This window comes from Cynoglossus semilaevis, chromosome 16 (assembly GCF_000523025.1).
Source record: "Cynoglossus semilaevis isolate Cse_v1.0 chromosome 16, Cse_v1.0, whole genome shotgun sequence".
NCBI classification, from domain to species: domain Eukaryota; kingdom Metazoa; phylum Chordata; class Actinopteri; order Pleuronectiformes; family Cynoglossidae; genus Cynoglossus; species Cynoglossus semilaevis.
In genome coordinates, this window is record NC_024322.1 from 11,912,837 (window position 1) to 11,929,971 (window position 17,135).

Below are 17,135 nucleotides of genomic sequence, written 5' to 3' on the forward strand. Positions count from 1 at the left end.
CTGTCAGACAGGAGCCGAACAGTGTGTGGAGAAGTCAGGCATGTAAAACCAGCGCATACCTTTGATGAGTGAAAGATGCGCCTGCTCGTTGGTATTTATGTATTCAAGCTGCCCTCTGCTGTTCACATTTCCAATGACAGAAGATGAAACAAAAGGGAAAAACGTCCAATTCAAAGTAGTGAGGCAACAGACTGACATGTAAAATCATCACAACGTCTGACTCACTGTGTTCTGGGTTCTATGTTCTGTGTTTTGTGTTCTGGCGGGTTAACACAGAAACCAAACTGTTGGTGTTTATTTTCGGTTTCATTCATGTTCACGTTCAGAGTGAAGTTAAAAGACTCATTCATCGGATTGGCAGAAATTTGGATTTCCCCTCTTCATAAAACCGCACGATCTTCAACCTTGCTGAATAAAAATGGCGCCCCCTCTCCACCAACCCCCACCACCACCACCTGACAATTAGATTATTGCTGTGATTTCCAGAAATGTGCGGCCTGAATTATAATAAGTTTATGAAATGCAAGTGGCCCGTATGCTAACTAGGGCAACATATTTCCCCTTCACATTTACATATCATCTGAATTCAGTTACCTGACACAATTGCAGAGATCAGCCCGGCTGATGTGTCAGCTACATGTATGTGTTAGCTTGTAAAACCGGCTGCACTCGGAGTCAAGTGGATGTTAATGCCCCACAGACCCGTCAGTCTGATTTCCCTCATAAAGCGGGAGCGCATTTGAGCAATTGCTCTTCTTACATCTTTTAAGAGGAAATTGTGGAGTTTAACCTTCCAATATTATCTCCTCTTTTCTCTTTGTGCCGGGGACAGGCGTATATCCACAAGGAATTTGGCACAGTCCACACAGTCAAGACGCCGATAATCCCGAGTCTTTGACTGCTGATAAGACGCCCAATTTAACATAATTATAGACCAGTAGTATGAATAGTAACGATTCATTAATTCACGGCGTAGAGGAAGACGATAATTCAAATTTAGCATTTACTCACAATTATCACTCACGGTAATGATTTCATTAAATCCAGCACCGTTTTTGGCATTATAAACATAATTGTTACACAGTAAAAAACAGTCTCACGTAATAAAACGCTGGAGTGTAAATTAAAGGATGTCGGTGGTGCAGTGGAGAGGTGGGGCTGACAAATCCCTCCCTCACAACAAATGCTGTTGACCAACACTATTATTACCTCCACACTTAATTACTTTTTGCTTTTTGGTTTAATTGCTTCAATAAAAATAATCTATAACGCTTTTTTAATTACACTTTGCGAGTGACCTATGTAAAGAGAATTTTATTATGTGTGCACAGTAATTACCCTGTCACAGTCCAGTTAGGGGCTATTGTCTGGTTTTCTTTTGCATAGCTGTGTCTGGCATGACCAGCATACCTAACTACCTATTTACTCAGCTCCGAACTTTTTTTTTTCTTTTGACTCAAAATAACACGTCTGGTCGTAGCATTTAGTGTTTTTTTTTTCTCGTAGAAGACAAGGAAATAAACTTAACTGATAGATTTTTTTTTGTAATGAAAAACGTCAGCAGTCACGTGTTGTGCTGTTGTGCTAAATACAATATTTATTAATAATAAATAATGACCTAAAAAGAGTCTTAAAGACTGGCCTTGGAGTAAGTCACAAAGAATAATAAGATATAAAAAAATAAGACGATATAGTTAAATAAAGAAGCCAACAGTCCGGCCTGAAAAGCCTAGATGTCACTATATAGCAGTTATAAACAACTGGCGGCTGGTGGACTGAGTCTGGCACGCTGGACTGTCCAAATCTGGTCCAAAATAAACATCATGTATCAATGTTAGACTCAAATGTGTGATTTTAATTTAATTTAATTATTTATATTTTATAAATTTTATTTGAATATCTGCCCCCTAAAGTCCAGAAAAAATCTGGGCGTCTGACAAATATAGGTGGCGACCCCTACTGAAATCGTAATGTCAAATGTTAAAACTGTGAGAATTGATGTGAGAATAATATGAGGCACATGTACTGTGGAGTAATAACAATAATTAGCAAGAAAAAAAACAACGCTGAATATAACTCCACGCCCCCTTTGAGGTCCCGACCCTCTCTTTGAGAAACACTGGTTTGAACATGATCCTTCTGTGTATTCACAGCCTTTATTTTTGAATTCGTATGCATTAGCATAGCTGTCAGTTGAGATGCATTAGCAGAGAAAGCAGTCCCAGTGATCCCAGTCACATTTGTTACACGCCGCGGGGAAGACGACGATAAACAGTTTAATTAATAAAAGCATGATTTCAAAAGACACATGGGTGTCCTTTTATAATTTGGACTCTGTCAGCTAAAAGGATTTGTCAGTCTGTAAAAAAAAATAGGTGGGTGTAACAGATGCAACATGCAAGCTGCTAACGAGCTCATTAGTAACTGATACGACCACAATAATTGTGATGTTTTGTCAGTCTCTGTGTGGAATGTGTTCCAGTGTATTATGGTTGGCTGCTATTTACTTTTGGTTCTAGATTTTATTTTTTTTGTTCTCCATCTGTAGCCGTACATCTTTGGAGTATTCTCTGATCTGGCAGTGCCTGGAACTGCAATCCTCAGCTCTGGTATTGTAAGTTCACAAATGTTTGTCCAGGTCTCCGTCCTTATCCATTCCTCCAGTTCTTCCTGCTTTGACTCGTGACAGAGCAGAAAGGAGCGACCCACATGTTAATGCTAATGGTTCTGGCTATTTTAATGACAGACGTTAGTCAACAAGACAGTGTTCCACTTTACACAGGTGCAGAACGTAGAACATATAGAACCTGTGATAATGAGGAACCTATATATTTAAATAAGATTTCAACCACCAAGGTGCAGAACGTACTGTACTTTACACTTCTTTTTGTCTAGGTATATTACAAGGCAGCTACAGTGGTGCAGTGGTGCAGTGGTAGAAACCCATGTCTGCCACAAGAAGGTTCCAGGTTTGACACCACCTAAACCCAGGTTTGGTTACATCCAGTTTAAAAACTCAGTGTGTGTATTTCGTCTGGAAGTACTTCTTCTTATGCTACATATACTACTATATAGTACTGTCCAATATATTGATGTGTATTTCTATATGTTCTCAGCTCAGTTTCACTGAGTTTAACATACAGTCAAATCCTCCACACGTTTCACTTGAATCACGAGGATGGAGAGCAGGTCAGAGCCCGACCCCGCTGGAAGAACGATGTTGAAAGTGGGGTTTTTCTTCTATAGGACAGTGGACCCTCAAAGCGGATAGATATATATCGTCCTCAGACTCTCTGAGCCGGGGCTGTGGACAGGCTTGGGACCGGGGGCCCCCTCTTCATGCTGGTTTGCCAGAGAGCCGCCCAAAGCATGGACAATTAAAGTGGTCCCCGGTGCCTCTTTGCTCTCTGTGTGCCTGGTGGGCTGCTCTGTGAGGCACTGGGGGGCTCCAGGAGCTGACTGGGATGGCTTGGCTGGCTGGGCCAGAGGCGTAGAGCTGGGGGAGGCCTGATCTCAATAATCCCTTTGCCCCAAGAGGCTGTCACAGCACTCACACTGCTGGAAGCTAGAATGGAAATGGACCCAGGGCTTTCTGAAGCTTTTACCTGCTGGAACAGCTCATCACTGTGAGACAGAGATGTGCTGAGGAGTCAGTGTGGTCAAACACAGACTTTTTTTTTTTTTGTAATATTTTATTGAGCAGACGCCCGGGTGTTGACAGGCAGCACAGCCCAGCACCTTTCATATTGTTTGAACAAAATTTCAAGTAGAGTTTTTTTTTTTTTACTTTTTTCCTTAATTTGAGCTGCCACAGAAACAAAAGGCGTCACGAGCCGGTATTTAAGACGCCAGACATCTGCACATCTCACGAGGACCAACGACTGCTTTACCTAAAAGATGGAGACGGAGAGAAGAAAAAGAGCAATAACCCCGCGGTGATTCTCCTCAGCGGCCATTCTCCGCTTTCATTAATGTACAATTTCTTCTTGAAATTCCCAAGACCGTGGCATAATCTACCGGCCTGCTGGAGTATATACGATGTAGAATCACCTGGTTGTACAACTTAAAGTGAGCTGTCCCATAAGAATATGGCCACAGTCAAAACCATTGGCCTAATTAGAGCGACATGCTCCTGAATGTGAGGGGAAACTTAGCACAAATGGATAAAGGTCTTTCAGCACTGTGCCACTGGCTGTCTCAGTCCCTTAATGTATTACCACCTGCACCCGCAATCAGCACAGGAACATTTAAATGACTGCGATTCAGAGGAGACCGAGCTCCTAACTGGCGGGAAACACAGGAGAGGTGATTTAAGATATTGGACGTAATGAAGCTGACCGTTGGCAGCTCTGCTCTGAATGTGATGGGGGAAATTATGGGCGGGAACAGGTCACGGATGTACGTAAACCAGGGGGCATGCTGTAAATGAAATGCAGAGTGGAGCTCTACACTCCACCACCGCGCTGTTTACTGGCTGTGGGGTAAACAGCGACCGCGCAGAGATTTGGGGCGTCTGTAAAGACGATATAATCAATGTTTCCTATTTGTCCTCCTGCAGGTGGAGTATATTGTGGCGTTCTCTGCTCGTCACCTCTGACTGCTCCCTTCACCGACGTCAGCCGTTGCCTTCACAGACACCAAAACACAAACAAACAGCTTCCCCAGGGGTTGACACATGACATATTTTCTAAGCCGTGGTCTGAAACAATATATTAAATCCCAGACACAAGAAAAAAACAAGAAAAACAAATATATATATATATATATATTTTGACGACACATTTGTCTCTGTGAAAATGCATCTCAAACTAAAACTTCTGAAAAGTTTGCCGCTGTAGTTACATCACCCCTTATTGTTATTATTTTTGGAAATCGGAGAAATTGACTGTCACCAGGCTTCTCTCGCAGGAACGCAAACGGGAACCGCTCGTTACTCTACGGCCGACCGTCGTCTGTTTCACCTCCTTGTGACAGACCTGGACTACAGACAGGTCAGTCAGACATACAGACTGTACTAATTGGATACTGAAAAAAGAGGAATTAAGAACCCGACGTCTAAAAACGCTCTGTTTGTCTTCGTCGTCTCTAGCTAGGTTCCCATGCCAAGCCGTAGCATTAGCTGTTATGTTGCTACATTGACTTCCTGAAGCAGTTGTGTCCGTCACTGTGGGCGGTTTTTAACCCTTGTTTTGTTCCAGGAGGTCATCAGGTCAGGTCATGCAATTTCAGCAGCAGTTTCACAGTTGGTGCTGAGATTAAAATCTTTAGCCTCAATATTGGGATTAGAACCTAAACTCTTTGTCATCTTTGTTGGTCATGAACGTAGGTCAGTGAGTGAGTCTACAGCTGACAAGTTGAATGACACAACGGATTGACACCAAAGTCTTGAAAACGTTCTAGATCTTCCATCGAGATGGACGGTAATGACTAGAATCCACCAATAGCATTAGATAAGTCACAAAACACTGACATCCAAATGACCGCGACTCAGCGTCCGCATCTGCCCCTGTGATCTGATCAAATAGCAGTTGTTTGACTCTGCTTATTTCTTAAAGAAAATAGTTTTCAGTTCAGGATGTGAGACTTCAAGACCGAGTCGTACAAAAGGCCTGAAGCCCTCGGTGGTAGATTGGTGGGGAGAAGGAAGACAGACAACATCTGGCTATGACTCCTCAGACGGACGGCTGCTAACTGATCCTTGTGATTGTGATTGACAGGCGCTGACCACCGCTCTCCCGGCTGTGGCCTCTCTACACTGCTGAGCACAGCAGGTACGGTGTGAAGACCGGCTGAGATTCCCAATAAAGTGGACATTACAGGGATAAACAACGGCCGTCCTCGCAGAGGTGAATGTTGGCCACGCGGCGCTCCATCACATATTGTACCAGGGTTCACTGACTCTGCACAGTTCCTGGATTGTAGAATACAGAGCCACACTCAGGCAAACATCTTAATGAAAAAGTAGAATTGACCGGCGGTTCTCTCACGACTGAAACAGAAGAACTGTGATGTGGCGCCGTTGTTTTGTTCCTACAAAGGCGTTAAACATAGCATTTATTTCTAAGTGGAATTAGGTTAAAATGGAAGCATTACGCCGCCGCGGCTCCATTTGTTTTGTCAGACGCCATTGTTAAAAGCTTTGCTTTAAATATGTGTTAAGTGTTTGTCCTTGAAAATGGCTGAGAACAATTCATGCTGTTTCCAAAAATGATAGCATATGTATAATATAGGTTATGTAAGTGTCACCTTTATCCGGTAAATATTCCCTAAAGCACTGGAAATAAAGGCTCAAATCCATTTACATGCGTAATTTTCACATCCATTAAAGAGATGAATGCTTTGATACCATTGCAGTGTTTATCTGCGCTCTCTGGGGATTCATTAAATCAAGCGCTCCTTTCAAAATATAATCTATTGCTTAATTAAACTTCCCAAATATGAAATTTGAACACACATATCTGAAGGGAAAGTACTCTTTTGTTCATGCCTAATTTGCACAACATTTTAATGAAGAAGTTACAAAGACGTATTAGCATCTTAGTTCAAATCTCACTCTTTTTTTTTCTTTTTCTTTTTTTTTTTTTAAAGTGTCTACTAACAGCTTTGAACCTCCCAAGAAAAGAGGGATTTGGAGCTCACTGGTTTTTCACAGCCTCTAACGGTGAAGCACATCGTTACAACGTGTGAAATTTTAATCGGAAATGTTGTGAGGAAACAGTGATCGGCCGACAAACGTAATTAATGTCCTCTGTCACAGAGATTATGACGGCAAATTTGAATGTGCGAGTGTTTTAAAGAGCGAGGGGAAATGCATTAACTAAATTACATAGCATGACGTGAACGAGCCATCATGCTTTTCTGCCAGTTTATGTATGCACAGATATCCTTTATATTATGGGATGCCATTACTTCCCTTTTAATTGAACAGTGTTTTGTTAGGCACAGGCCTACTGAACTTTTCATCAGTCATGCATAAATTTCACGCCTGGCTTCCTCAAACGTGTCTCAATCAAAGCAGATTTTAACACGCCGTCCTTGGCGTCACGTGACTCCATGCAGCGTGAACATACAGTAAAGCAAAACAAGGGGAAGTAAAAGTGTTTACTGTTTAATTATTGGAATTTATGACGTTATATTTTACACCGTGACTGATCTGCCTGTGTGTTTATGAAACATTTGATGACTTTATCGAGCCCCTGCTTTATTTTAGGGGTTGCTGTTGTTTTACTAATGCTCGTCTGATCATTAAAATGCTAATTGTGCGTATGCTTTTATTTTTCTGTACAATAATACAGACAATAAGATCCAGCGGTCAACGTCGCACCAAAGGCAAGTCGGGGGTTGGAACTGAGGCGCTGTTGAGTCCAGGTGTGTGCACACACACACACACACGTAAACACTAATGGGACACGTGCACGTAAACACTAATGGAAAAGAAAAAAAAAGCGTTTCGTATAGATCTCATATGTCAAACTGAAGGCCCGCGGGGCCAAATGTGGCCCACTTCATTATTTTATATGGTCCACCAGTGCTGAGCTCAGATAATAGAATAATATAGAACAATAAAATGAACCAACTTCATGAATATTTGCAAGTTAATTGTTAATAAAAAGATCGATCCAGTGCTGTGGAATATCGATAACAAAATATCACAATATTTCAGTGTATTGATATTTTCTTACACCCCAAGTTAAAACCCTAAAAGTATTTGTCCAAAGTACACTTTGTTTCTGGACCTGAGGATTGTAAATATGACTATTTAATTCCATGTCACTGTCACTGTTTGAAAACGTATTCACATGCAGTGAGTGATAAAGCTGCTCGTCTATCCCAGTGGTCACACTGTGGTAACTGTGTGTGTGTGTGAGACAGAGTGGGAGATGCTTTATGGGGAAGACTGTCCACTTGGCAAGGTGCCCAACAGTTGCTGGGACCATACACTCATTTGTGTCACCAGTGTTTGTTTCACATGCCTCCCTAATCAATTGGAATGCAACCCCTGAAATAGATCTTGGCACCGCGCTCAACTCCTCTTTTGTCCCTGCTGGTCACTGCTCGGAGAATTCCATCCGTCACTCACGTCACTTTCCAATTTCGCTCTTTTCACAGGGAGACACGGAGCAAATTTTACATTACGGTCCTGCCAGATTGTTACCATACAATAATTTACACTGAGGTTGTCTGCACCAGGTGCTCAGCCAGGGGGCGCATCCTTTTGTGTTGGGTTGACAAGCGCCATTAATGAAATCAGAGCTGATGGTGAGAAGCATAAAGAGCAGCAGTTAGCCTGGCTAATGAACGCTCTGAGAGAGGAGATGTGGAGACGCGCCGCATTTAGTCGGATTTATCTTGAAACAACAGTGAGTGGGATCAAGTACAGCGCCGTTAGTGCGTTTGATACGCGGCGAGGCACTCAGATGTAAATCGCTGATTTCTTTGACGGATAAATTGTGGGTAAACAAGCCGCAGCAGGAAACTTGAAGACTGATAGACCATCGCGCCGTGTGACATGCCGCTGCATCAGCCTCTGCGTGTCGCCACGTGTTCACCAACTAATCAAGGGCATCCGGCTCCTCGTGGTTTCTGTCTGGAGCTGCCAACAGATTCATCACAGGCCGGGTTAAACAGAAATAAAAACACATTAGTGTCATGTTAGACTGATAGAGAGAAGTGCCTGGATCGGCGCTCCACAATGGTAAAAGTCTGACTGCGTATTGATTTGTGCTACATAAATCTTGTTTTCTGTCTACACTAGTGAATCAGTGGTGACCCCCGGGGTTAACAAACATTGTTGAGGCTTTCAGCTGGCGTGTGAGCCGCCGCCGCCCATGCATCGCAATAGCGATGCCCCATCTTGTCGTTTTTCAGCTTGCACGGCTTTACTAATTGCTGGCAATCAACAGACAATTTTATGGGGCTGAGTGAGGTGGTGGGTTCCTTGTGGTTTTTTTGGCTCTAACAAGGAGTTGTGAGGCTCCTGCAGCCAAAAACTATCAACAGTGGATGTGAAACGGTCAGCAGGAGTCTGTGAGGTACAACCTGCTTTAATTGGCAAAAAGGGATCCAGTACGGCTGGCGTCAGATCACATTAGGCTGATGAGGTTTGACTCAGTTAACATTCACAAAAGCAAATCCCCGGGTACAGTGAGTGAACAGTACCACGTACAAGAAAAGAACACTTCTTTGTTTAGGATCCAAGTCAGTTTTTGTAATTTTTTTCTGGCATGAGCAGTCTGTAATGAGAGGAGTGGATCATGTGACCATACGTTTGCTCAAAATATAAATACAACTGCACACAACATTAACTTTTCTTCTCTAGGTTTTTCTATACATCTACCTGGTTGATCCTGTCATGAAGGTTTATTTTTTTCTTTTCTTTTGATCCTTTTGGTTTATTTTGTTATTAACACATGCAGATACTGCGTACATTGTTGTATAAATTCCTACACAGTAACTCTGAGGACCAGGACGTAACACGTCGTCTTTTGAAACCTACCTTTTGTGGATCCTAACAAACACCACATGTAGGTTGCGCAACATAACAACAGCAATATTTTGCAGGTCCCCGGTGGCTACTTTTGGTTTTAATAAGTCATGGCAAGTTCAGGTGTTAAATTGTTTAATCTTTCAGTAGTATATGAAAGCCATTTGTTTGTGGGCTTTGGAAGATTACCATTGAGAAAGTAATTACATTATTACGGCGGCCATCATCATCATTTATCTTTCTGACATTTTAGGGCTCACTAAATGCCAAACAGTACCTCGGAGACGGGAGCGTGATCCTGGGTGTCCGTCAAACGCACCACAGCGTTGGCTGACGGCACCTGAAGTGTACATTTATACATTTTGTGCATAGAAGGAGCTTATGAAGTCCATTTCTTATAACCTTGGGTGGTGTGGAAGAGCAGACATTCTCTGTTCTGCAAATCTGAAGTCATAAATCTCTCTGCTTTTTGATGATGTTTTTAATACAACGCAAACATGAAGACGCTCAACAGATATAGGTCCGAGGGAGGCTAACATGAATCATGCAGTAAACTCAGAGAGAGGGAGTTCTCTTTGTGTATGTCAGTGGTGGGGGTGGGGGTGAGAGAGAGAGAGAGAGAGAGAGAGGGATAACAGAATTAAAAAGCTAGCTATTGAAAAATTGGGATGGCATGTCTCTGGAGGCCTCCACACCGGGGCTCTCCCTGCTTCAAGGCACACTTCTCACTCCAGAGACCTTGTTTACCCAGCAGCCCCAAAGAGGCCTGGGCCCCAGATCTTATTTACTCAGAGGCTAGGCAACCATCAGGTGCTGAAGGGATCTGACTAGCAGCACAAGCAAATACCCCCAGATCAAAAACAACCACTGAGGAAGAAAGGGGGCTCTCAGCCGAAGTCCTGGTCAAGCGCTTATGTTTACACTTTGGTTTGAAGGGCTATGAACGGGCTCCATTTGAAGAACTCCAAAGTGACTCCCCCCCCCCCCCCCCCCACCTCTTTAAAGTAAGATAAAAAAAAAAATAATCGGATGACTACCACTGTTTCATTTCTATGTCTGGAGTACCTGCAGTAATGTGGACTTCTCTCATCTTTTAAACCACTACTGCCACCGGTCTTCAGGATCAGACATGGTGTCGGGGGAAAGAAAGATGAAGACGGAAAAAAAAAGCCCAGCTAATGACTAGCTCTTATGCATCAGTGCACTTACTAATGAGCTTCCAGGGAGAGGCTGGCAGAGCCAGAGCGAAGGCTGAGCCGGGATGTGAGAGGCCTGGGCCATCACTACCCCGCTGTGATCCCTGCCTTCCCACTTGCAAGGAGCCCCGGATCCCAAGCACTAATGAGTGTAAGAGGGAGAGTCCAAGCTCGCGTCCACCTGCCAGCCTTCAGAGCCCAGTCTGCTGCAAGACAGTAGGGGTCAGACACATTCCTGAGCTCTTAATAATTTACATCATATTGATTTCCTCACTGTTAGACACACTCACCTGCATGGACTCCCTCCTACTTTTCTTTCTTTCTTTCTTTCTTTCTTTCTTTCTTTCTTTCTTTCTCTCTCTCTCTCACTGAAATCAGCACAGTCAGCCACAGAGACTGATACAAAAGCCTGTAACTTTGCCCCGGCTCCAAACCAGTTAAATACCACATTCAATTTAATAGATTGTGCACAATGTATGTGTCAGTGGGGACACTGGGCTCTCAGTGTACGACAATTACTGGATCACAGGCCTCAAAAAAAAAAGAGAATTTAATTCGAATTGAACAGTAGAGCAGGTCTAAATCACTACAAACATTTTTTTTTTTTACAAAACCGACACCTGAACAAATGACCTAAAGAAATTGCACCACTTTTTGTGTCATTACACACCGTATTATAATTTTTTTTATTGAATATTATTTTCACATAGAAAAATCAAATCAAAAAGCACATAAAGCAAGAATTAAAAAAAAAAATTATGCAGTTTGCATTCTGCTTAACCTCTAATCAGATTCAGGGACCATGATATTAGTATTCTCCCTTTGTCATTATGATGATCTGTATACTCAGGCCTTTAATTATTCATCAGCCTAGAACATAGAGTCCTCCTCACTCTGATTCATAATTCAAATCATATGAATGTTACATAGGTATGTCACCGATTTCCCCTCACAAGAACAACTTTTTTATCATCAGTGCCGCACTTAAGATTGACTTTTAGCACCGCTCACCTTTCTTCAGCGCTGACCCAACTTCTAAGTACACTTACTTGGAAAATAGACGTTATACCAATAATTAACGTAGTGCATGTGGTAGTTTAGTCATTTTTCCAGGCTTAAAAAATCCGTCCATTTTCCATTTTCCACAGCTTGCTGTCACACATAGAGACAACCATTACAATCATAGTCCACTTCACTGTCACCATCCTTTAAATAACACTGATAATCCCCGTGTCACCGTGTGAATGCTTTTATATATTTCTAAAGGAAAATAAAATATATAACAATCTATTAATTATCTTCAAAATCTTCTAAATTATTACTGCTAGTCCACAAATCCGTGGACAACTTACACAGTCTGAACTACAAAAAAAAATTCACAATTAAATAAACACTGAGGTAAACACATCAAAGAACTGTAGTATTTATGAAGCCACTGTACAACTGTGATGTGTGTCAACGCAGTAACCTTTCAATCAAGGTTAAACGTGACTAAAAATAAGCTCCGATTAGCGTTAGCGTTAGATGGAAAGTCAAAACAACCGAACTGAACCAACAAGTGTGGGGAAAAAACCTCGACTCTTACAGATAAGTCATATATTATTAGCTTTCCAGAATGTTTATCGCTGTCAAACCTGCTGTGAGAAATATTATTAGAAATTTTCACTAAGATCCACACAGTACAGAACAAGACTGAGCCGGCGGATGATGTGAGAATGCAAGACAGGAAACAAGTGAGAAGTGGGTTTCAAGTCCCTGGAAAAAGTTTGTGAGATGGTGTGAAGACTGAGCCAAGTCTGGAATTTAAGTGTCACAAAAGACAGTCACTGGAGGCCAGCACAGGAAGGAACTGTGAGTTACAGACCGAGAAAAACTTAATTTTTGTCAAGGAGACAGCCCTCAGCCAGTCGAAAGTCTGCTAAGAAAAACTTGGAGAGAGAGAAAAAAATGACACCGAGGTGATCATAACATTTGGCCACATGAGACAAAACTAGAAATATTTGGCAGAGGTTTAAACGGAAGGGAGAGACGTTTAACCCAAAGAACACCTTCTCACAAGTAAGAGTTTAACGCTTCGATGAGCCGTTAGTACGACATACGTACAATATAAAGTTTGATTTTTTTTTTTTGACAAAACACAACAAAAAAAAACTCTCTCTACAAACTCTCTCTAGAATTCATTTTAGGAAATACTGACTGACTTGCACAAACTTCAACAGAAAGTTCTGTTAATAAAAAGAAAAAAAAACATGATTATTCGGATCAGTGAACTACAGTTTAAAATGCAGTATTGAATTTATTTTAATTCTCTAGACCAGTGGTTCCCAAAATAGGGAGCGCAGCCTCCTTGGGAGTTATTGCAGGCGTGTTGCAGCAGGGTTTTTAGAAATAATTAAAAAATAATATTGATATCTTTTAAAACTACATCTTATTTGTCATTTTATTTTCTTTATTGTCCTTTAATGTTTAATGTTCCAATAAACATTATTATAGTCTATTGCTCAACTATCTACAAAGGAGGCGCTGCAGAAAAGGTCTGGAAACCACTGATCTAGACTAAGTAAATAATGTTAATTATGATGTTAAAATCATGTTGAATGTTGCTTAAAATCGAATTTCTAACAATATTTTTTTACCAACTTATCTATCTATTTATCTATCTATCTATATGTGTGTGTGTGTGTGTGTGTGTGTGTGTGTGTCGGCTGTCTCACATACATTTCTCTCCTTGTTTCCACTCTCCTCACCCTGCCTCTGGCAAGCCCAGACAGGCTTCTAACCTTCCTCTGTTAATTCCCAGTGTTGTGGACCAGCACACAGTGTGGCGTGGGTTCGGTCCAACCTGCCGGGTCATTCTCAGAGCATTAGTCTGGAGTTATATCCAGCATATTAACCGTCAGCTTCAGAGTGCTGTAGTAGAAACCATCCATGGACATTTCCATTGGTGGAATGTTGTGAAAGTGATGCGTTCAAGTGCAAGTTAGAATTGAAGTACACTTCAGAGAATAATTTGTATCACTCTGCCACTTTAAATACAAAAGAAATAGATTTAACAGAAAACAAATGATCGACTGTTGTTTTATTAACGTCCCACATCGACCTGACGGAAACAAACAGACCAGATCCTCCTCTGTCTTCTTTATATGTCTTGATCAACACTGCCCCCTTCCGTTTATCTCACGATCGCAGTGTTTTTGAACTTTATTTATATCTGGACAATCAGATATAACAGCCCCCTCCCATCGTTTATATTTATTTCTATTTTGTTTAGTTCCCGTTTAGTTGAATTGACGGCGGTAATAAAGTTGAAGTAGAACAGCGTTTAATGACGCGGCGATCCCACAGCACCATAAACGCTGCAGCAGATTTATTCAGCACAGTCTAGACGAGCGATAATAAATGTCCAAACACCATGAATATGTTACAGAGGGCTTATTCACTCACTTTTAACGAGCGCCATCTAATGTTTAAAAACTCTTCTTCCTGACAGATAAACTGCTGATGACACTTTAACTGTCAAACATGACGGTTTATCGAGATCGTGGGGGGGGGGATTTATGTGTTTGTGGCCAATGTTGGCCCTGTATCTATATGTCGTTTTATTAATGTGGTTTAAATGCACAGGTCATTGACTTTAATGTGTAAGAACATTTATTTATTATTTATTTATATTTTATATTTTGTTGTAGAAGTCATCGAGAGTATTTCAGTACCTTTTAAGAACAAGTGTTGAAGTGCATGGGTGTGAGGGGGTGAGGGGGTGAGGCACTCTTGAAGCTGCATTGCTGCCACCTATTGGCACGACTGTATGCCTGCGTGTGTATACCAACTGTAGGTGACCTTAAAACTAGTTTTATGACGTCGGTTGTGAGTCATCACTGACGATGACTCCTCAGGTCTATTTTAGACTCAAGGAAGTCACTGAAGTAATTAGTTACGTATTAAAATATATTAGTGCTCACTTGAAACACGCCGGAGGAATTTGATTTCACAGAGAGAATCTACAGCTCCTGTGTGGTCAGGAGTGTGTTGCCTTACAGCAGAAAGGTCACATGTTCAAGTCCCTTTGTTTGTACTGCAAGAATAAGATACAGTTCGTTCCTGTGAGATCATTTTAAAAGAACAAAATAAATGCACTAGAGAAATTAGAAATGTTTTACAAAATATTTAAAAAAACATAAAATAATAATTATAAAAATAAATCGATTTGATCATAAAAACGACAAAATACATACAAAATACAAAAACAGCCTGTGCACAGCGTTTAAACATCTTAATGGTAATGTCTCTGAACAACCGCATGGTGTCAGGCCAGAGCTATTTACGGTAAACCACAATAAAGCCGCTTCAACGCAGCAGTTGAACAAGAAAATTCTGCTTTCTGCATTAGTCATAGAACAGAGTAATGACAATAATGTTATTGTCAAACTGGATACAACATCCTGTAATGATGTGACGTCATGTGTAAATACTGTAAATCAAAATGTCAGATACTGTAGGTCTGGACGGCAGTATCTGAGACATAACAATACATTTTAATTATTACATATTTGGGCTTCAGCTGAACCAGCCGCTCCAGAGAGAGAGTTAATTATAATTAAAATAAAAATGTTAAAAAGTCATTAGATATTTGACGTTTGTATCACTGTCACAGTCAGCTTTACACACTGAGGTTTGGTTGAGATACAGATAAACGCTCCAACACTCACAACAACCCTCAGTACCGACCACAGACACAGACACAGACACAGAAGTGTAGCCTCTAACGACACTCGGCCGCCTCATTTAATTGCACCTCATCTGGAAGAAGCACATTTCCTTACATCCCACTGTAATGACAGGGCGAGAAGAGAATTGCACCACCATCACTTTCACGCCTAAATTATTTACACGGAGGTCAGCTCTGACTGCTCGGACATTAGAAATCTTTTTGTTGTTTTTTTTTTTTTTCTTTCTCTCCTTTCTTCTCTCCCTCCTTTTTCATAGTCATTACCGATAATTGCATCTGCATCGCTGACAGTACAGTGGATCTGGTGATCAAAAGGAAACGCACCAGTATGTAACACATGGGAATATTCATTAAAAATGCTATGCTGGCTGGTTTTGCCGTATAAAAATAACCCTATCCCCTCAAAGCAACAAGGTAAATAAGCAAAGACGCGAAGCCTCAGCCTCAAACTCGTGGTTTGATGTCAAACATGTATTTTTCTGTGCAGCAGTGGCATTCAGAAACTCCTCAGGAAAAAGTTTGTGTATTCGCAATTTCAAGACTGAACTGAATCCTGTACCGGCTGAAAACACTAGTTCAGTGATTAATGGAAATATATATATATATATATACATACATATATAGGAGAGATGTTTATAAATGTTTATAAAGATGTTTCTGTTTAAATGTTGTATTAATTGTACATGGTACAGTATGTTTCAGATTTATTCAATTGAAAATGTAAATGTGAAGTATTCACTGACATGAAGCTCCACGTATGAAGAGAAGAAACATCTGAGGAAGTCCTGGGACCCGTCTTCAAGGATGTCTTAGGGTCATCAGGTGCTCCAGGTCTTTCCTCATCAGAGACCCTTACTCCTGTGATGGAGCCAGGGCATTAACCCATGTCTCAGACCTCTCGGTTCAAAGCCATTTAAAGGATTGTTTGACCCTTTTTTTTTTGTGGCCGATTGTTGACTTTTTCTTTCTGAAGGGTTTGGGTTCATCCAGTGAATGACCACCAAAAACCTGTACATCTGACTTTGATGGCTTCAAAGGCAGCCCTCCAGCCTGTCCTCCAGCACTGCCCCCCTCAGTTCTGGTCCGTAACCCACTTGCGTTAATTAACATCCTTTATTATGTCCTTCTTGGTTCAAGCACAGCACGAGCTTTGAAGCCATCCAATCTAGTGTTATGTCAGCCCCCCTCCCCACCGCTGCCCCCCGGTGGTTGTTGCACTCGGATGCAGGAAGTTAAGCTGCAGATGAAAGCGCGTCGCTAAAAGCAATGATGCAGCCCAGTCTACTTTTATGTGGCCCAAACAGAATGAATGTGAATATTAGGAATCCAGTGGGTAAAATAGGAGTCCAGATATCTTCACCTTTTTATGTGGATACTACCTACAACATTGTTTCCCAAAGACTGGGTTGTGACCCTCAGATGGGTCGCAAGAGTTGTTTTGTTTTTTTGGGTTTTTTTTTTTTTTTTTTTGGGGTCGTCTCGCATCATGTTTCCCAGGAGTTTACCAATAATGTCTATTGACTAGGGTCGTGAAGGTTTGTGACTTTTAAAATCTGGGTCCCAACAGTACAGGTTACTATAGGCTTATGATGATACTGTGACCAGGCTGTTGCCCAGATCCTAATACCAACATGTCAGATTACACTGATATGACGACGTGTGTCAAATGTGTGAGGAATGAACAAGGATTTGAAGGTTTTTGTAGTTTGGCCCCCTGCTGGTGGTA

General features: G+C 41.5%; 1 long non-coding RNA gene across 1 annotated transcript in view; it reads left to right on the forward strand.

The window, feature by feature from the left end:
* LOC112488359 (uncharacterized) overlaps window positions 1–7,369 on the forward strand; it is a 10,222-nt gene extending 2,853 nt beyond the window's left edge. The window contains exons 2-3 of the long non-coding RNA XR_003052334.1: window positions 5,718–5,846; window positions 7,296–7,369. This is a non-coding gene — a long non-coding RNA (uncharacterized LOC112488359). The remainder of the gene's footprint in view (window positions 1–5,717; window positions 5,847–7,295) is intronic.
* The last annotated feature ends 9,766 nt before the right edge of the window (window positions 7,370–17,135 follow it).